We start from the raw sequence: 22132 nt of genomic DNA on the forward strand, positions 1-22132 counted from the left end.
TTCTCTAAGTGGTCATAGATACGAGGTAGGGGAGTGGAGGGGTTGGTGGTTATGAGTAAAAGATCATCTGCAAAAGCAGTGGCATTATGTTTATGGCCTCCCAAATCAACTCCCTTGATCAGTGGATCCTGACGGATGGATTGTAAAAGGGGTTCCATGACCAGGACAAAAATCAATGGGGATAATGGACACCCATGGCGAGTGCCATTCTTGATGGGGAAAGGGGGGGAGAACGTGTTGTTCACCAGCACTGATGCTGAGGCATTTAGGTACATTGAAAAGACCTCTTGTATAAAGGGGTCTGGAAGTCCAAATTTCATCAAGATGAGACGTATAAAGTCCCAGTTGACTCTGTCAAATGCTTTTTCAGCATCGGTGCAGACAAGGACTAATGGGCAGGATTTCTTTTTAGCATAGACTATGGCATTTATGATTCTCGTTGAATTGTCTTTACCTTCCCTGCCAGATACAAACCCTGTTTGGTCTTTATGTACTAGAAAGGGTAAAAGCGGAGATAGGCGATTACGAGAATTTTAGCCATTAGCTTAAGGTCCAGGTTTAGTAAGGAAATGGGGCGATAGTTTTCACAATAAGCGGGGTCTTTGTCTATTTTGGGGATAATAGTAATATGTGCGTTGGTCATATCTTGGGTTAAAGGTGTCCCCTTCAAGGATTGGTTGAAGAGTGAAGTTAGGTGAGGAGCTAGGAGTTCTTTAAAGGTACGATAATATATTGCTGTTAGCCCATCAGGCCTGGGGGCTTTATTTTTGGGGAGTTGTTGTATAGCTTCTTTCACTTCCTTGAGTGTAAAGGGGGATTCAAGGGGGAGTATTTGAGAATGGTTCAGGATCGGAAGAGACACTGACTGGAGAAATTTTTGGATTGCGTCTAAATGTGATGTTGCTTCAGTATGGGAAGCATTATTAGGGATATTATACAAAGTATGGTAAAAGTTTTGAAACTGTGAGGCTATTTCCTCCGTCTTGGTAACAGTGTCCCCTTTTTTAGTATGTAATTTACCTATATGGTTATGGGATCTCCTTTGTTTTATCCTGTTAATTATAAATCTTGATGCTTTGTCTCCATGGGCAAAGAACTCCCATAACAAGTTGGGGGAGCTTTCTGGGACGGCATTCAAGGTAAAAAAGTCTTCTAGGGTATTCTTAAGTTTGGACACATAGTTTGGGTTTGAGAGGAGTTGCTCATTGAGTCTCCATTTAAATGTTCTGGGGAAATGGACATGAATATGGGGGTGTGGTCGGACATGTGAATAGAATCAATGCATGGATTTTTGCATAATTGGATATGTTCCTTAGATACAAACAGGTAATCCAGTCTTTGATAAGAACCGTGTAAGTTCGAATAGAAGGTGTAATCCTTCACTGATGGGTTTAATATTCTCCAAATGTCGACCAAATGTAATTCTGCTATTGAGTCTCTAATTGTGCGGAGTGCCCTTTTGGAGAGAGCCGATTTGTTAGTAGAGAAGTCTAGAGACGGATCCAAGCATTAAAATCTCCACCCAGAATCAGACATACCTTCTCGAAAAAGAGATATTTTTGGGATAAGGTCTTTGAGCCAAGCAGCTTGATCGACACTTGGAGCATACAAACTGACAAAGGTGTACATGCATTTATCAATATACCCCTTTAGTAACAAGTATCTACCATCAACATCTTGTTGGTGGGAACAGTACTGGAAGGGTACATTCCTACTAAAACCGATGCTGGTTCCTCTAGAGGCAGAAGAATTAGAACCGCAATGGTACCATGCAGGAAAATTGGAGCGAGAAAGATCAGGATATCTATCAAACTTAAAATGGGTTTCTTGTAGGAACAGGACTGACGTCAGTTTTTTCTTCATGAAGGATAGTATTTGACATCTTTTAGAAGGAGAGTTAAAGCATTTTACATTAAATGATGCTATTTTCAGATTGGTCATCATTTTGACTTAAAGATCCCGATTTACCTGACCCCAACTAAGTGGTGATGCCTTCAGCCAATACGGCCGAGATAGGAATCTCTGTGAAAATTCAATTATGTAAAGGGTGGGATGGCATGTCCACAAAACAAAAAAGGTAACCAATGGGGTATTAACAATATACCACAGTAACAAGACAACTGTTAACATGTGTGCGTAAGCGCTTACTAATACAATATTAGCCATGAGGGTAGTGGAATTTCAGGATAATCGCCCTAAAGTGATACTATCGTCGAACATATAATCAGTTCGAATTTTTTTTTTGAAGAATAATGAAAAAAATAATAGTAAGGGGGAGTAAATAGGAATGACTGGGAAAGGAAAGTATGGTCAAAGGAAGGTTCGAGGAGCAGGAGCAGCGAGGAGAGAGGAAAGAAGGGTGAGAGATGCTGAGGAAGTGAGTGTGGATAGAATATTCATATGAACCCATGGTCCACAGATACTTAATCTCCCATAGGTAGACGCCTCAGTGTAGAAAGGGAGACATCTCTTCTTTGTTTGCCCGATCTTGGGGTGCATTGTTTCTCCCAGTGATCTATAGCAGGTAGGATTGGAAGGGAGGAAAGGCCTTGTACAACATCCCAGTTCTGGATGTTTAGCAGATTAATGTTCAGATGGTAGTATACTTGATCCAGGTCTGCGAAAGATGAGATGACCATCCTGCGTCCCTTGTAGAAGGAGATGCCAAAGTCCATCTGTAAAGGATGCTGTGGGATCTGAGCCAATCGGTTAGTGGTTTTAGAGATCTCCTTTTTTGGAGAGTGGTTTGGGCCAGGTCCTGGAAAATAGAAACTGGATATCCATCCCAGATGATTTCTTCGGACTGTCGCGCTTTAGTAAGAATGGCCTCCTTAACAGGGAAGGGAAGAAACGTACATATTATATCCATCGGCGGGGCATTTGTGGCCGGTTTGGGTCTTAGTGCCCTGTGTGCCATCTCCAGGATCACATCATGTGCCGAGTCGGGCCCCAGGAGGGTTAAGCAGAATTGTGTTATTGTGTGCGGGATATCACCCATTGCAACTGATTCCGATATACCGCAGAAGCTCAGATTGTTTTGTCTGCCGTGGTTTTCTTGATCTTCCAGGGCACAGTACAGGACGTTTAAGTTCAATTGAATAGAGATAACATGTTGAGATACCGATTGTTAATGCTTTATTATGGCAGCTTGAGAATCTTCGAGAGCTTCTATCCTCCGTCCGATATGTTTAACATCTTGTTTTATGGTAGAATGGTCGGAGCAAATGAGGTTGAGGACTGCAGATAAAGAGGACATTAGCGTGTCTTTAAAGTAGGCTCTGGATAAAAGAAGTGTGTTCGGTTCTTCTTCCCCTTCTGCTGCAGCTTTGGGGTGTTCTTTTTGTGAGCGGCTGCTTGAGCGCGGAGAGACGGGCGCCATCTTGCTCTCTCTAGCCACATACGAAGAGGCAGCTTTTTTAATAAATGTGTCCATTTCTCCCTTGTTCACAGCAGATTTTTGTGGATCGGAACCTTCACTGGGTTTGGATCCCCCGATCTTCACCATAGTGACTTCTTAAAGCTGAAATTCCAGCCATTCACTGCAGGCGCAGGCTCCGCCCCCAGGAACTTCACTTATTGACAACTGTGTCTCATCCTCATCATCAACCTCTTGAGACACTAATTGCTGTTGACCTATTGGCAACTGTATCTCATCATCATCATCATCCACCTCGTGAAACACTAATTAACCTTCCCCAACATTATCTCCTCTTGTGGATGCTCAAGAGTTTGGGAATCAGTGCACAAGATCTCCTCATGTCCCTCTTCAAGTGGGCTTGCGGAGAGGCCCAAAACAAGGAATGGCAATGAAAAGAGCTCCTCAGAATATCCAAGTATGGGATCATTTGTTTGCCAAGACTCTCCTTGATGGGTGGAAGTGATATGGTTCTGGATCTGACTCCAATAGTCAGTGATGTATTGTTGATGTATTGCTCCGAATGATATAAAATGATTGGCATACGTACGCCTTGAAAGAGATCACACACAGACTGTCACAGAGAAGTCAGTCAATGCAAGATGCTGCGTTTATTGAGATTACATGATATTTTATAGCAAAAAAGAGGAACTTTATGACTCGGCTAATTTGATGATCTAATTGTCACATTACTAAGTCCCATGACAACGTATCACATTATCATGGTATCATGGTCGTGGTATCATGGTGAAGATTCTGTTGACCAGACTCTTGGCTACTGAGACTGGACTTTGTGGAAGACAGGGTGGTGCTTAACCGACTGGAAGCATTATCTGCTGCAATCCAACTGACCACCTGGTCACGCTGGTTTGACTTCGAGAGTGGTGTCCTGCGCCGCCCTGCAAACTATTTGTAACAAATCAAATCTCTTGTATAACTTTAGCAAAGTTGCAAAATAGAATTTTTGAAAACTTTGTTCATCTGTAATATTAACACTTTAAGCCCGTAGTTTTTTGTTATTTTCTTGCATTTTAGTTTTTCACTCGCTTCTTTCTGTGGCCAGAACTTTTTTTTTAATTTGTCTATTCACATAGCCATATGAAGGCTTGTTTTTTGTGGGACAAGTTGCTTTTTGTAACTGCACCATTTAATATTGCATAAGATGTAGTGGGGAGCTGAATTATTTTTTTCCAAATGGGGAGAGATTGGAAAAAAATGCAATTCCGCAGAAGTTTTATGGGTTTATTTTTCACGGCATTCCCTATACAGTAAAACTGACCTGTTACTTTCATTCTCTAGGTCCATATGATTATGACAATACCACATATTTATAGTTTTTCTTGCGTTTTAATACTGGAAAAAAAAACTTTGAAAAATGTAATTTTTTTTAATCACCATATTTTGACCCCTTTAATTTTGAGTATGGAGCTGTGTGTTGGCCTATTTTTTTTTTTTTTGGGGGGGGGGGGGTGATCTATACTTTTCATTGGGGTTTGCGTGACTTTTTGAATACTACTATTTTTTTGGGGACGTGGAGCAACCCATTTTAACTTTTTTCCTATTTCGTTGTTTGCTGTATGGGATGTATATTTTTTATATCTTAATAGTAAAGGCATTTTAGCATGCAACAATGCCCATAATGTGCATTTTTTATTTTAAATAATTTTATTTTCATTTTGTTTTTTTTAACTTTTTTATAGTTCCTGTAGGGAATGTGACACAGTGAGAGGTTTGGTCTGGGAAAACAGGTATTGTCCTTCCAGCATGTGCTGCTGGGCTAGATTTTAAATGCCTGTCTGGGTTTTGGCAGCACCTTGCTGTCCTTAAATAGGCAGTCTGGCACGGATCTGGGAGCCTTGTTTTTGGATGAAGGCTTGCTGCCTGTTTGGTGTGAAAATAGGTTGGTGCTGCTATGAGCAAGGACTCTTTGAGGCAGAATTGCCACATGGTCTTAATTACCACCATCACCGCAAGGTGAATTTTTGTTTGAATATGACTGCTTGTTTTTTCACTTGCCTAAAGTGTGAAAAAAACATTTTTTTCAGTCCTGTCTACTAGAGCGAGTCCACACATTTGGTGGATGATGCGTGCAAGAGCAGTGAGGCTGGCATGAATGCCAATATTTTGGGTTTCTGCATTTTTCAGGCACGGTTGAATGCCATATATTAATCTAGCTTTATTACAACCCGTGCCCCACGACAAAAAGGAGGTTGTTGCTAAACTGCAGCTGTGAGAGACAAACCTGCAGCAACGCAAGGCTAATAAGCAGCAGCAGGAGACTAACCAGTTGCTGCTACAACAGAGATCCCCGCAGACGACATCAAAACCTACCTGGCGATGTACGAAAAAGTGGCCATCAAGGAAAAGCTACTCCGTGACCAGTGGGCTGAGGTTGTCGCTCAATTCATGGCATCCTATTCCCAGCAGGTGTATTTCGACTTGCCAGACGATCAAGCTGTCGACTACCAAAAAATAAAGGTGGGATTTTAGCAAGACTGGGGGTGAATGTGTTGGTCCGGGCCCAGTGGGTACATCAGTGGGGGTTTAAAACGGCTGAGCCTGTGAGGACCCAGTATTAGGACTTACTCTACCTCTTGCAAAAGTGGCTACAGCCTTATCTGCTGAGTCCCCCATCTATGCTGGATAGACTATTAGAAGATATGTTCTGGGGGGCTTTGCCATACCCTCTCCAGCACTGGATCGGTCAGATGTCTCCTGGCAATACCCTTGAGATGGCAGACCTGGTGGAACACTATGAAGCTACCAGGAATCTAAAGTAGGGTTCTGTCGGGAGGGGGGTTGTCAAACCTCGGAAATCTCCACCCCAGGCCCAGAGATTTGAGCCAACAAAACCTGACCGGGATGTACCCACAGCAGACCTGGCTCCGATAGACTGCTGGCAGTGTCAGGAGCCTGGCCATGTAAGGGTTGAATTTCTCCATCGGTTTGAGCCCATGGACACTAACTATGGCTACGGTCAGTCGCTATATGCCAGGATGTGTGAAACAGGTACCCCAGAGTCTCTAGATCACTTGTGCCAGGTGGAAGTGGGAGGCTCTGCTGGACTCAGGGAGTTTGGTGACCCTAGTAAGGGCGAAGCTGGTGTGGTCCACTGAGTATACTGGCTGTAAAGTCGGGGTGATGTGCATCCATGGAGACTTAAAAGACTACCCCACCGCACTGGTGTCTCTTACCACGGTGGCCGGTAAATGGACCCACGAGGTGGCTGTTGTGACAAATCTACATTATAAACTCATAATAGGGAGAAACTTCCCGGGCTTCCCGGCACTGTGGCATGCTATGAGAGTGACTGATACCCATGAGAAACGGGGTAACCATAGCAGAGTGGCCCGGCTCAGGGGGGCGACCAGAACCCTGGGAACCTTAGACTGAAGGGCCAGCAGTAGGGGTGACCGCACTTCGGTGGAAGAGGGCGAGACAACACTGTTAAGTGTGATGGTGGGAGACGTGGAGGACTTGCCGGTGGGTCCTGAATTGGCAGACCTCAATGTCTCCGGGGATAATTTTGGTACCGCCCAACATCGGGACCCAACTCTATCCCGCACCTGGGTAGTTAGATGGGGAACCACAACAGCCTGGGGCATAGTCAGTGTTTTCCCGTTTTGTGGTTCATTAAGATATGTTGTATCGGATAAATCAACTATGGGGTGAGCCTATTGAACAGTTGGTGGTCCCTAAGGCTTATTGCAAGTTTATGTTAGATCTAGCCCACCAACACGTTCTCGGGGGTCACCTGGGACTGTAGAAAACTCAGGATCGTATTCTAAAGTGGTTTTATTGGCCTAGCATATTCATAGAGGTGGAAGAGTTGTAAGCATTGCCCGACCTACCAGATAACTAGCCCCCAGCCACATTTCCGTAGTCCCCTAGTACCTCTCCCAATAATCGAAGTACCGTTTGACAGAATAGCTATGGACCTAATAGGCCCAGCATCAAAGTCCACCAGAGAGCATCAACACATTTTAGTTATTCTAGACTACATCACTCTGTACCCGGAGGCGGTGCCACTGAGACATTTAATGGAGATGTTTTTCCGAGTAGGACTACCTAAAGAGGTTCAGACCAAGCAAGGGACCCCTTTTATGTCCAAGGTGATGAGGAAACTCTGTAAGTTGCTGCCAATGAAACAACTACGGACGTCTGTTTACCATCCGCAAACGGACGGTCTGGTAGAACGGTTTAACCAAACATAAAAAATATATTGAAAAGGTAGTGTCTAAAGATGGGAAGGACTGAGATCTCCTTCTGTCCTATCTCATGTTCGCAGTGCGAGAGGTACCCTAGGCCTCTACTGGGTTCTCGCCCTTCAAGCTGCAATATGGCAGACACCCTTGCGGTCTCTTGGACGTGGCCAAAGAGGCGTGGGAACAACCCACTTCACATAAGTGTCATTGAGCACATTACCCAGATGCAAGATCGGATAGAGACAGTGTTGCCCGAGAAAATTCGAAATGTAAACTACAAGGTACACCAGCCAGGGTGGCGAAAGCCGCAGCAGGCTTTCTGTTTTGGACCTCACAAAATGTTACTGACAGATGCCCTTAACCCCTTAAGGACACAGCATTTTTACACCTTAGGACCAGGCCATTTTTTGCAAATCTGACCAGTGTCACTTTAAGTGCTGATAACTTTAAAACGCTTTGACTTATCCAGGCCTGTTCTGAGATTGTTTTTTCGTCACATATTGTACTTCATGACACTGGTGAAATGAAGTCAAAAAAATATTTTTTTTTGCACCAAAAAATACCTAATTTAACAAATTTTTGGAAAAATTAGCAAATTTCAAAGTTTCAGTTTCTCTACTTCTGTAATACATAGTAATACCCCCAAAAATTGTGATGACTTTACATTCCCCATATGTCTACTTTATGTTTGAATTGTTTTGGGAATGATATTTTATTTTTTGGGGATGTTATAAGGCTTAGAAGTTTAGAAGCAAATCTTGAAATTTTTCAGCAATTTACAAAAACGACATTTTTAGGGACCAGTTCAGGTCTGAAGTCACTTTGCGAGGCTTACATAATAGAAACCACCCAAAAATGACCCCATCTAAGAAACTACACCCCTCAAGGTATTCAAAACTGATTTTACATACGTTGTTAACCCTTTAGGTGTTGCACAAGAGTTATTGGCAAATGGGGATGAAATTTGAGAATCTCTTTTTTTTGTCAAATTTTTTATTTTAACCCATTTTTTCCACTAACAAAGCAAGGGTTAACAGCCAAACAAGACTGTATCTTTATTATTCTGACTCTGCCGTTTACTGAAACACCCAATATGTGGCCGTAAACTACTGTACGGCCACACAGCGGGGCATAGAGTGAAAGGTGCGCCGTTTGGTTTTTGGAGGGCTGATTTTTATGGACTGGTTTATTTACACCATGTCCCATTTGAAGACCCCTGATGCACCCCTAGAGTAGAAACTCCCTAAAAGTGACCCCATCTAAGAAACTACACCCCTCAAGGTATTCAAAACTGATTTTACATACGTCGTTAACCCTTTAGGTGTTGCACAAGAGTTATTGGCAAATGGGGATGAAATTAGCAAATTTCATTTTTTTGTCTAATTTTCCATTTTAACACATTTTTTCCACTAACAAATCAAGGGTTAACAGCCAAACAAGACTGTATCTTTATTACCCTGACTCTGCCGTTTACAGAAATACCCAATATGTGGCCGTACACTACTGTACGGCCACACAGCGGGGCATAGAGTGAAAGGTGCGCCGTTTGGTTTTTGGAGGGCTGATTTTTATGGACCGGTTTATTTACACCGTGTCCTGTTTCAACCCCCCTGATGCACCCCTGGAGTCGAAACTCCCTAAAAGTGACCCCATCTAAGAAACTACACCCCTCAAGGTATTCAAAACTGATTTTACATACATCGTTAACCCTTTAGGTGTTGCACAAGAGTTATTGGCAAATGGGGATGAAATTGGAAAATTTCCTTTTTTTGCCTTATTTTCCATTTTAACCCATGTTTTCTACTAACAAAGCAAGGGTTAACAGCCAAACAAGACTGTATCTTTATTACCCTGACTCTGCCGTTTACAGAAACACCCAATATGTGGCCGTACACTACTGTACGGCCACACAGCGGGGCGTAGATTGAAAGGTGAGCCGTTTGGTTTTTGGAGGGCTGATTTTTATGGACCGGTTTATTTACACAGTGTCCTGTTTCAACCCCCCTGATGCACCCCTGGAGTCGAAACTCCCTAAAAGTGACCCCATTTTGGAAACTACGGGATAAGGTGGCATTTTTTGGGGGAGTATTTTTAGGGTAAATATAATTTTTGGTTGCTCTATATTACATTTTTGTGAGGCAAGGTTACCAAAAATTGAAATTCTGATATTTCATCTCCATTTGCCATTAACTGTTGAGGAACACCTAAAGGGTTAATAAAGTTTGTATAATCATTTTTGAATACCTTGAGGGGTGTAGTTTCTTAGATGGGGTCAATTTTAGGGAGTTTTTACTCTAGGGGGGCATCAGGGGGGCTTCAAAAGGGATATGGTGTCAATAAAAAAGGCCATCAAAATTGGCCTTCCAGAAACCATGTCGGTCCTTTCCTTTTGCAGCCTCCCTTTTACGGATACAGCAGTTTACGACCACAAATGTGGCGTTTCTGTAAACTGCAGTATCAGGGTAATAAATTTTAACTTTTGTTTGGTTGTTAACCCTTGTTTTCTTACCGGAAAAAACGGGCTGAAATGGAAAAGTGCCAAAAATAGCGGTTTTGGCACCGTTTTTTTGTTTTTTTTTTAACCGTGTTAATCTGGGTAGTTAGGTCATGGGATATTGTTATAGAGGAGATTCTTACGGACGCGGCAATATCTAATAAGTCTACTTTTTTTTGCAATTTAGGTTTTTGACTATATTATCTTTTTTGATACAACATTTTTTTTGGGTATCTCTAAAGTCTAAGTGTCATTTTTTTATTTTCTTTTAGCCAATTATCTTATGTGGGGGCTCATATTTTGCGGGATGAGCGGACGGTTTTATTGGCACTATTTTGGGGGCTATATGACTTTTTGATCGCTTGCTATTAAACTTTTTGTTATGTAAAGTGACAAAAAATATATTTTTTTGCACCTATTTTTTTTTTTTTTTTTTTACTGTGTTAATCTGGGGGGTTGGGTCATGGGGTATTTTTATAGAGGAGATTCTTACGGACGTGGTGATACCTAATAAGTCAACTTTTTTTTTACAATTATTTAGGTTTTAGACTATATTATCCTTTTTGATACCCTAAAAAAATTTTTGTATCTCTAAAGTCTAAGAGTCATTTTCTATTTTTTTTTTTATCTGATTATCTTATGTGGGGGCTCATTTTTTGCGGGATGAGATGACGGTTTTATTGGCACTAATTTGGGGGCTATATGACTTTTTGATCGCTTGCTATTAAACTTTTTATTATGTAAGGTGACAAAAAAAAAATTTTTTTGCACCTTTTTTTTTTTTTCTGGACCGTGTTAATCTGGGGGGTTAGGTCATGGGGCATTTTTATAGAGGAGATTATTACCGACGCTGCAATACCTATGTCTACTTTTAATAAATTATTTTCGTTTTTTTGGGTGTCTCAAGTCTGAGAACCATTTTTTTTTATCCGATGTCAGTGCTAAATTGGGATATAAATTTAGTACTCCATGGAAGTGTGATACTCCCTGAAGCAACCGTCAATGCAGAGGCCCGGATGATCGGGGCATGTGTCGCACTGAGTAGTCGTGTCCTTCCGTATCCCCCTCCTGCGACACACTCTGCACTTTTTTTGGGTTCGTCCCTTCTTTCCAGTATGGGGGACCACACCTGGAAAGTGTTGGCCAGGGACGATCCGGGCGCCTACAGTTCCCGAGGTACTCCGGCCTGCTCTTTCCCGGTCCGAAAAGATCAGGGCCTTGAGGACTGCCTCATAGAACTGGAGGAATGTCCCTGTGCTGCCAGCGCTTCGGGATAGTACAAAAGAGTTGTACATGGCAACCTGTACCAAGTAGACCGCAACTTTTTTGTACCATGCCCGGGTTTTGCGCATGGCGTTATATGGCTTGAGGACTTGATCCGAGAGATCAACTCCTCCCATATACCGATTGTAGGCGACGATACAATCGGGCTTGAGGACCGTTGCCGCGGTACCTCGCACAGGGACAGGGGTGATGCCGTTACCATGAATTGTGGACAGCATAAGGACATCCCTCTTGTCCTTATACCTGACCAGCAACAGGTTTCCAGTGGTAAGGGCACGGGTCTCACCCCTGGGGATAGGTACCTGGAGGGGGTGGGCAGGGAGGCCTCGTTGATTTTTCCGCACGGTCCCACAAGCGGACGTGGATCTGGCGGCAAGGGACTGGAACAAGGGGATACTGGTATAAAAGTTATCCACGTACAAGTGGTAACCCTTATCCAGCAGTGGGTGCATAAGGTCCCACACAAGTTTCCCGGTAACACCCAGAGTGGGGGGACATTCTGGGGGTTGAATCCAGGAATCTCGCCCCTCGTATACACGAAATTTGTAAGTGTACCCTGAGGTACTCTCACAAATTTTGTATAGCTTCACGCCATACCTCGCCCGCTTGGAAGGCACATACTGGCGGAAAATGAGTCTCCCCTTGAACGCAATGAGAGACTCATCAACCACGACCTCCCTTCCAGGTACATAGGCCTCCATGAATTTGGCCCCAAAGTGATCGATGACCGGCCGTATCTTGTACAGACGGTCATGGGCAGGATCACCTCGGGGTGGACATACTGCATTATCGGAATAATGCAGACATTTCCGGATGGCCTCAAACCGGGAGCGTGTCATAACCGTACTGTAAAGTGGGGTCTGATATAGGACGTCCCCACTCCAGTACAGCCTGGCACTGGGTTTCTTGACCAGGCCCATATGCAGCACGAGGCCCCAAAATGTCCTCATTTCGGCTGCACTGACCGGCGTCCAGCCACCGGGCCTGGCCAAAAAGGAGCCCGGGTGTTGAGCGATGAACTGTTGGGCGTACAGATTCGTCTGCTCCACCATCAGATTTACCAGTGGGTCACTGAAAAAATGACAAAAAAAGTCATATTCAGTGTAGCCCACTGTGGAAATCTGGATTCCTGATTGGCCTACGAAATCAGGAATCACGGGCTCGTATCGCTCTGGGCTACACCAGACAAGTTCACCGGCAGGGTGCTCCGGTGGATTTAACTGGTAGGCCGGGAAACCAGTACGAGCCCCAGAGCTGCTCGTACTAGTGTGGGCCACAGGGTCCCTAACATGGCGGTCCCCTTGCTCCGTCTGGCGGCGTCTCCGCCGCCTTGGGGGCTCATCATCATCGCTAGATGATGAGGAGGATGCGGATGACAACAGGAATGTGGGGTCATCCTCATCCTCACTGGGACTCTCGGTCTCGGAGGCAAGCTGGGCGTATGCCTCCTCGGCCGAGAACGTCCGGCGGGCCATAGGGGAGTGTGTGTCTGCGTGTATATGTGCGTGTGTGTAACTCTTTATTTGGTGTGCGTGTGTGAGGGGGCCCGGGTGTTCACGAACTCACCCTAAAACTAACAGAAAAAATAAATAAACTAACTAAAAAAAGGGCAAAAAAGTGAGGAAAAAAAATTCAAAACTGCTGATCAACCGTCCGAAGTTGATCAGCGGTGGGGTGTGCGATGCGCTAACAGTGGCCGGACGCTAAGTGCCGGTCACAGTCAGCGAACTCAAGAAAAAAAAAAAAAAAACACCCCAAAAAAGGTGGGGGGGGGGGGCAAGTGGCAGGGGGAGGGGGGCAAGTGGCAGCACCCCTGGGGGGTCTAGGGTCACACAGCTGTGCTGTGGACCCCAGACACCCTAACTGGAGTGATGCAATAAAAGTTAAAAAAAACTACCTTTCCCTTTTTTTTCCCTGCCTATCCCAAACTTTCCCTAGCTGTCCCTATGTACCTGATGGGGTGCTGGGGGCAGAGATCGGGTCCTGGGGGGCACAGATCGGGGTGCAGGCAGCGGTGGCAGACACGTGCAGGCAGCTCCTCTCTCCTCCGGCGCCAGAACACAAAAGGAGGAGGAGAGGGGCGCCTGCCTCTTTTGAATCTGCCGCCGGACCGCCCACAGACCAATCAGAAAGCGATCCTGAGTGGTGATGTCACCATCACCACTCAGGATCGCTGGATGGTGATTGGTGGAGTGAAATCACACCACCATCACCATCCTGTTCCGGGTTATCGGGTCTTCAGAGACCCGAATAACCCGGAAACGCAGAAAACCGCAGGTCTGAATTGACCTGCGGTTTTCTGTGATCGCATACATGGGGGGGTCACCGGACCCCCCGACGCATTTGCCCCAAGTGCCTGCTCAATGATTTGAGCAGGCACGGGGTTCCGATCGCCGCCGGCCGCGCGGCGGTGATTGAAAATGCACAGGGCGTACATGTACGCCCTGTGTCCTTAAGTACCAGGGCACAAGGGCGTACCTGTACGCCCTGTGTCCTTAAGGGGTTAATGGAGGGTGCCAAAGAGAAAACTGCCTTCATCACGCCTGAAGGGCTGAATTAATATAAGGTCTTATCCTTTGGTCTGCATTGCACCCCCTCCACTTTGCAGCGACTAATGGACATTGTGCTTTGTCCACATAGTCGGTACGTTTCGGCTTACCTGGATGATATTGTCATCCACAGTACTGACTGGGAAAGTCACCTCCCCAAAGTGCAGGCTGTAGTGGACTACCTTCGGAAAGCTTGCCTAACCGCTAAACCCCAAAATTGTCCGTTAGGGTTAGAAGAGACTAAGTACCTGGGGTATGTCATTTGGCAAAAATCAGCAATGTATTATTTGTGTAATGCATGCAAAATACCAGCGTGGGACACTTATGCTACATTTTTCAAGCTGGTATAAGTTTCCTGAGACTGGAGAAAATGGTTGGCATGGCAGAACATTAGAATAGCTTTATATGCAGCTAGAGTGCTCCAATATATTTGCGCCTGCGAATTTTCGGCAATTAATGATGCACATATTTTTTCACAATACGTGCAACTTGTGACATTACAGCACTATGTCTGTAGCATGTATGTATGGACAGCAGAACCTATCAGCTACACTATAGCTCAATCTATCTTACGCTGACTATCTCCCCCTAACTACCTGAATTATATATATATATAAGTTAACTGTCTAATGTAATACAACAAAGCACAGAGCACAACAATTGCACTGCTGTCTCTTTCATAACTGCAGTAAACTTCCGAAAATAGCTGCTGGGGAGGTTCTTATATAGTAAGAGGTAAGCAACTTTTCTCTTTTCCATTGGTTGCTAGGGATGTTGCTAAGCAGTGACAAAGCCTTCTCATTGGCCCACAAGCTAGAAGGGAGGGGTGATCACCATATGTATACTGTGTTAAAAAACAAAGAAACAAGAAAAGAAAACAAATATTCCTAATTGCGAATATATAGCACTATATTCTAAATATTTGTGAATTCTTGAAGTGCTGATATTCGCAATAAATTAGCTTTTTGAATATTTGTGCTCAACACTACTAGGCAAGTAAAGTCATTTCTGGGAATGGCGGGCTACATGAGCTTTGTTCCCCACTTTGCTACTTGACACAAGTCAATGATGGTTCGCTGGGATGATCGGGCAGAAGAGGCTTTCTCTGCTTTGAAGTCGGCCCCATGCGGGTCCCCAGTTTTGGTGATGCCTGACTTCAAAAGAGAGTTTATAGTACAGACCAATGCCTCCAAAGTAGGCCTCGGTGCTGTACTGTCTCAGGAAGTCAACGTGGAGGAGCATCCCGTTGTCCTCCTTAGCCATAAGCTCACTCCAGCCGAGACACGGTATAGTATAGTGGAGAGAGAGTGCCTTGCTTTCAAGTGGGCACTGGAAGAATCTCTCCGCTATTATTTATTGGGGAGAAAATTCCACCTGGTGACTGACCACTCCCCTCTCAAGTGGTGGAGCCAGGCCAAGGACAGAAATGCCTGGGTCACCCAATGGTTTTTCTCCCTACAAAACTTAAAGTTTTCAGTGGAACACAAGGCAGGCCAGTTACAGGGAAATGTGGATGCCCTGACCCGGGTACACTATCTTGCATGTGTTCACCCCCTTAGGGCATGTGACACAGTGAGAGGTTTGGTCTGGGAAAACAGGTATTTTCCTCCCAACATGTGCTGCTGGGCTGATTTATAGCGAGGTGAGGTCAAATACCGGACTTTTAAATGCCGGTCCGGGTTTTGGGAGCACCTGGCTGTCCTTAAATAGGCAGCTGGGCTCTGAAGCCATGTCTCTGTGTTGGGATCTGGGAGCCTTGTTTCTGGATGAAGGCTTGCTACCTGTTTGGCATGAAAACAGGTTGGTGCTGGTATGAGCAAGGACTCTTTGAGGCAAAATTGCCACATGGTGTGAATTACCACCAACACCGCAAGGTAATTGGGTCTGCTAATCCTGTCTACCAGAGCGAGTCCCCACAGGAACTATAACAAGCAATCATCGGATTGCTTCTCTCATAGACACTAATGCTTTAGCATTAAAGTCTATAGGAAATACACTGTACTCATTTGGAGCTCTGCCATAGGCCCCTGCTCCATAGGAACTAATCTGTGGCAGTCTTGTATCAATGAGGAATGCAAAGGCTGCCACACACATGCTCCGGCATCCCCCAATCCTTGCGTTTTTGCTCTTCCAGATGTCGTGATAACGTTTGATCATGGGATCTCAGGGCTTAATTCTACAATCTGCATTACCACTGGTTGTGGACTTTGAGCCCCGGTGTCTGCTGTGTGAGCATCATCTTTAACCCCTTCCCGACCACAATATGTATATATACGTGATAGCTGCACATACCCCGTGCAGCTACCACGTATATATACGTTCTGGCAGCTCTTTAATCCAAGCGCTGCAAAGTGCTTGGATTAAAGCTTCTGCCCCTGCCCTGCTGCTGTCACGGACAGCATACAGTGCAGTAATGCCGGCAAGGGACCAATCAGAGTGGCCCCTTCCCGGCAATCGATCCGATTGGTTAGTCTGTGCAGACTAACCAATCGGATTGCGGCAGTGTCAAAATGCCGGTTTCAGGCTCTGATCGGCGTTCTGCCGATCAGAGCCTGAAAGCAGTGTCCTCGCAGCCCCCCCATCTTTGCAGCGCCCCGCCCCCGATCTGTGCGTGCAGACACTTACCCCCCTGCCCCGATCTGTGCTTGCCTATCTGTGCCCCCTCCGTCAGTTCCTAGTGCTGCGGCGCTGCCCCCTCCTTGAGTCCGCCCCCTGCTGCCGTGACATACCTCCCCCCCCTTCCAGCGCTGACCCCAGTCTGCCCCCCTGGTGTTTGATGGCGGCGGCTCCATTCCTGAGCTGCCGCCATCATCAGAGTGTCAGCTCTATGCTGACACTCTGCTGTAAATTCTGTAACCCTATAGATGCCGTGGCAGCGGCATCCATGGGGTTAATAGAGGGAGGGGGTTGCCCTGGCAACTGGATATCACATGATAGACCCCGTCCGATAAACACCATAAAAAAATAAAATAAAAACTGTGTAAAAAAAGCCATTTTTGTCACCTTACATCACAAAAAGTGCAACAGCAAGCGATCAAAAAGGCGTATGGCCCCCAAAATAGTTCCAAACCGTCACCTCATCCCGCAAAAAATGATACCCTATTAAGACAATCGCCCAAAAAATAAAAAAGCTATGGCTCTCAGACTATAGAGACACTAAAACATAATTTTTTTGGTTTCAGAAATGCTATTATTGTGTAAAACTTAAATAAATAAGAAAAAGTATACATATTAGGTATTGCCACGTCCGTAACGATCTTCTCTATGAAACTATCACATGACCTAACTCCTCAGATGAACGCTGTAAAAATAAATAAATGAAAACTGTTCCAAAACAGCCAATTTTTGGGTCACCTTGCCCCATAAAGTGTAATAATGAATGATCAAAAAATCCTATGTACCCAAAAATGGTACCAATATAAACCTCCACACTTTCTGCAAAAAACGAGCCCCTGCACAAGACCATCGGCAGAAAAATAAAAGACATATGGCGTTCAGAAAACCAATCCAGCACAATCTGCCTTCCAAAAACCGTATGGCATTCCTTTCCTTCTGTGCCCTGCCGTGCGCCCGTACAGCAGTTTACGACCACATGTGGGGTGTTTCTGTAAACCGCGGAATCAGGGTAATAAATATTGAGTTTTGTTTGGCTGTTAACCCTCAATGTGTTAAAGAAAAATGTTTTAGAAAATGGAAAATCTGCCAAAAATGTGAAATTTAGAAATTTCATCCCCATTTTCCTTTAATTCTTGTGGAACGCCTAAAAGGGTTAACAAAGTTTGTAAAATCAGTTTTGAGTAACTTGAGGGGTGTAGTTTCTACAATGGGGTCATTTATGGGGGGTTTCCACTATGTAAGCCCCACAAAGTGACTTCAGACCTGAACTGGTCCTTAAAAAGTGGGTTTTGGAAATTTTCTTAAAAATTGTAAGAATTGCTTTTAAACTTCTAAGCCTTCTAACGTCCTAAAATAATAAAATGACATTTCAAAAATGATGCCAACATAAAGTGGACATATGGGGAATGTTAAGTAATAAATATTTTATTAGGTATGACTTTCTGTTTTAGAAGCAGAGAAATTGAAATTTGGAAAATTGTGAATTTTTCCAAATTTTGGGTAAATTTGGGATTTTTTCATAAATAAAGGTGAAATATATTGACTCAAATATATGACTATCATGAAGTACAATGTGTCACGAGAAAACAATCTCAGAATGGCATGGATAAGTAAAAGTGTTCCAAAGCTATTACCACATAAAGTGACACATGTCAGATTTGTAAATTTTGACCTGGACAATGGGGCATCAATGACCCTTGGTCATGAAAGGGTTAAAGACCAAACATGTGACATACTATTACATGACATGTTAGGAAAGAGTTAATTGAAAGTTTAGCGGAAGTAAAATGTGTGATAGAAAAAGGTGCACAAGAAACAGTGATAACCACAGCATTGAAAGAATTGCCAAGAAAAGGCCATTCAAGAATTTGGATGAGATTCACAAGGAGTAGATTGTGGCTGGAGTTAGTGCTTCAAGAGTTACCACATATATACGTATCCAGGACATAGGCTACAGCTGTTGTATTCCTTGTGTCAAGCCACTCATAACCCAGAGACAACGTCAGAAGCGTCTTACCTGAGCTAAGGAGAAGAAAGACTGGACTGTTGCTCAGTGGTACAAAGTCCTGTTTTCAGATGAAAGTAAATTTTGCATTTTATTTTGAAATCATGGTCCCAAGGTCTGGAGGAAGAATGGGGAGGCCCACAATCCAATTTCCTAGAGATCCATTGTGAAGTTTTCATATCTGCTTGTGTTGGTCCACTATGTTATATCAAGTCGAAAGTCATGACAGCCAACTTCCAGGAACTTTTAGAACACTCCACACTTCTCTCTGCTGACAACCTTTATTGAGATGGTGATTCCCAGCAGGACTTGACACCTACCCACATTGCTAAAAGTACCAATACCTGGTTTAATTACCATTGTACTTGATTGCTCAGCAAACTCACCTGACCTAAACTCCATAAAGAATCTATAGGGTTTTGTCAAGAGGAATTTGGGAGACACCAGATCAAGCAATGCAGATGAGCAACCTGGGCTTTCATAACAACTCACCAGCGCCACAGGCTAATTGCCTCCATGTGTTAGGGAAGTTTTTCTTTTACCAAGTCAAGATCGGTGTCATCTGAATTTGGAGCAGGAATTTAGTTTATGTGCTTGCCGGTGAGGAGGAAATCACAGATAACGAACGGTATGATCAAAGTGAAGTCTGGCTTATAGACAAAATTCATACTTTTTATACCTTCTAGCTGGCAGTGACAGTTATTAACTATTTCTATTTTAGGTAAAAGGTATCGATCACATGCTATGCTAAGACAAGCTTCAGGGGGACTTCCTTTATTTGCAAAAACCTTAGCGCCCCTGCACACAAAAACAAATTTTATCTCCATGTAACACAATTTAAACAATCATTTTTCCAATATTTCCCTCCTGTTTTAAATGTGTTTTAACATTCTCCCGAAAAACATCAGAGTCCTTGCATTCCTCTTTAAGGTTTTCACACAAACTCATCACACAGAGGAGACATCATGATCATAAGGTTCATCTTCTTATTTCACTTCCTGATACATAGCATGAGAGACAGATGTGTCTATAAGTCTCTGAATAAGTCCTCTTATGCATGGTATGTAACAACATCCACATACCGTGAGTATGCTGACAACAATGGCAACAGACTGATGCTAATGTCACCAATCCAAACCATTTCCCAAACCATCCTTCAAGCCATGAGGAGAAGTGATCATCATATCCTAAGTTCTCTGACAATTCTTGGTATAGCGCTGTCAATCCTTCCAGGGCATTGGTGATGCTGCCATCAGGTGCTGTATTATTTGGGATAAAGGTACAATAGTATCCTTCTATTATTTAGCAGACCCTTCCCTTTTCAGCTAATAACATATCAAGGGTCATTCTATTTTGCCATGCCTTAAGGGAGGTGGGGCCTAGCTGCTCTGCTATTCCTTTTATTGCATCTCTAGTATAATTAACAAACCTCTGTTGATAATAGATTCAATTAATCCAATCTACATTCTTGTTGATAGACTCCCATCCTGCTGTGATCTAATTTCTTGCTTTGAACTCATTGGGTACTCCCGTTGGAACTCCTTTCTCATCTATATAGATGTTAGGGTCAAAAGCTCCCTGGGGGGTTTCTGCCTTCCCCCAATGGTATTTACGAGTTGTCTTTAGCCATTTCCCTGTAAAGAGCAAGTGGATAGGCATCGCTAACTGAATCAAGGCACACTCTCCTCAGGAATTGCGGCTCAATCGGGCTCTTATTTTCCCGTCACCACATAGCCAACAAGTGTCAGCCCTTAGGGTAGTCTAGTTAGTCCAGAGGGACATATAGTTGATATTACTTAAGACAGTTACCTATTCACTACAGTAATTGTCTTGGAGCTCTACATAGTTATGACCTGTTCCTGGGAGCATGAAGCAAGTACAGTTACCTGGGTAGGTAATTATCTGGGGTGGGATGTCTGGTTTCTTGATGGCAGAAAACAACAAAGATAATGTTTTGCACTTTCCCTCTTTGGCTGCAGGGCTATAAGTTATGTTGTATAACCTAATTATGCATTGTAGTCTTTCACTATCTTCAGACTTTGTTAAGGGAAAGGGTATGGTACCTAGCTGGGACTGGCCGTGGCACATGCTATGCAATTATGCTTATTCAAACTTCTAGCTGTATAAATGAGCCATTCCAGCCACTCATTCCTTTCTTCATACCCTGTATCTAAAGACAGTCTATCTTCAGAAGTGAGATTAGTGAATCAAACCATTGGATCTATAGTTTCTATAATGACCAGTCCTGGTATTTCCACCATATTGGTTCCTTTGGTCCTACTTATCTCTTTCTCCTTAATCTCAATAAAGAAATGACCTATGAGGAAGTGCCACATGCATAAGCACCAATGACAAACAATTGCTGGTTAATCTTTTGAGGGTTCTTCAAAGTTATCATGAGTTTAGTACAATTTATTTGCTCAGTACACTCCAAGCAAGCTTTCTTTATCACCTTCAACCTTTCATATAAATTAGTTGGGTCTTGTGTTCAGTGTAATCTATACCCCAAATCTTCTCCAGTGTTTCAAATTGCTAAATCCCAGGTTGAACACTTACAGTTACGTGGGGTATTAGTAGGTAGTAGATATAAAAGTATGTATATTTATCAGACTTAATTTAGCTGTTTGGTCCCTATTCTGACACTTATCTTGCATCAGGGAACAGAAGTCTATCTCTACCGTGGATGTTTCTCCCACATAAAAAGTTATATTCATTGAGTTATAGTCAAAGCCAGCATTATATAAATCTGTGGATTCCGCAAGGTATCCCATTCTTAGCCCACCTGTCCTATTTGCAGTTCCTCTAAAGAATCCTATTAAAACCCATCCCTAATGAATGCATCCTCGATCTGATCCTTTTGTCCAGGATAAGGGTGGGGTGTCTTCACCAGGTTTGAGACAAGCCTTCCCTAAAGGAAGACTTCCCTTTGAAGCTGGACTTTTGGCAATTGAATCAGATCTTATTCTGTCTCTACCTTCATAACCAGTGTAAAGTAGGACAGGTGGATCCGAGAGTTATGCTCTGCAATATTAATAAGTGTAGGGGTTGTTAACAGGACATGATAATTATATTACCTTGGACATTGTGTTTGGAACAAATTAGACATGATAGAATTTTTATTTTAGTAAATCCATAGGCTGTTGAGATATGACTTGCTTCATGGCTCAATATAGCTGCATACCTGAAAAGATTGCTGAGTAGTAAGTATTTCCCTTGGGGACATATATATATACATCATCTTCTTTTATTGCACCCTTATTTACCCATTTTTGTTGTTCACTTTTGGATTAGGACTGCTGCATATATTTTAGTATTTGGACATTTATGAGATCAGGATCAGGTTGTAATGTCAGTACCTGTGTTAGGGCAGCTTGTTTGGCTGCTGCATCAGCTATAGAAATGAGATTGTCCTTCCTAGTATGTGCAGCACATTTACAAATAGCAACTTTACTTGGTAATTGTATAGTATCTAGTAGTTGTAAAATCAAGGCATTTTGGCTATCTGTATATATTCACTATTTTGTCTTCTGCCAGTCTGTATGCCTCTGTTAGAGCTATTAATTC

Source organism: Bufo gargarizans, chromosome 6 (assembly GCF_014858855.1).
Source record: "Bufo gargarizans isolate SCDJY-AF-19 chromosome 6, ASM1485885v1, whole genome shotgun sequence".
Taxonomy (NCBI): Eukaryota; Metazoa; Chordata; class Amphibia; order Anura; family Bufonidae; genus Bufo; species Bufo gargarizans.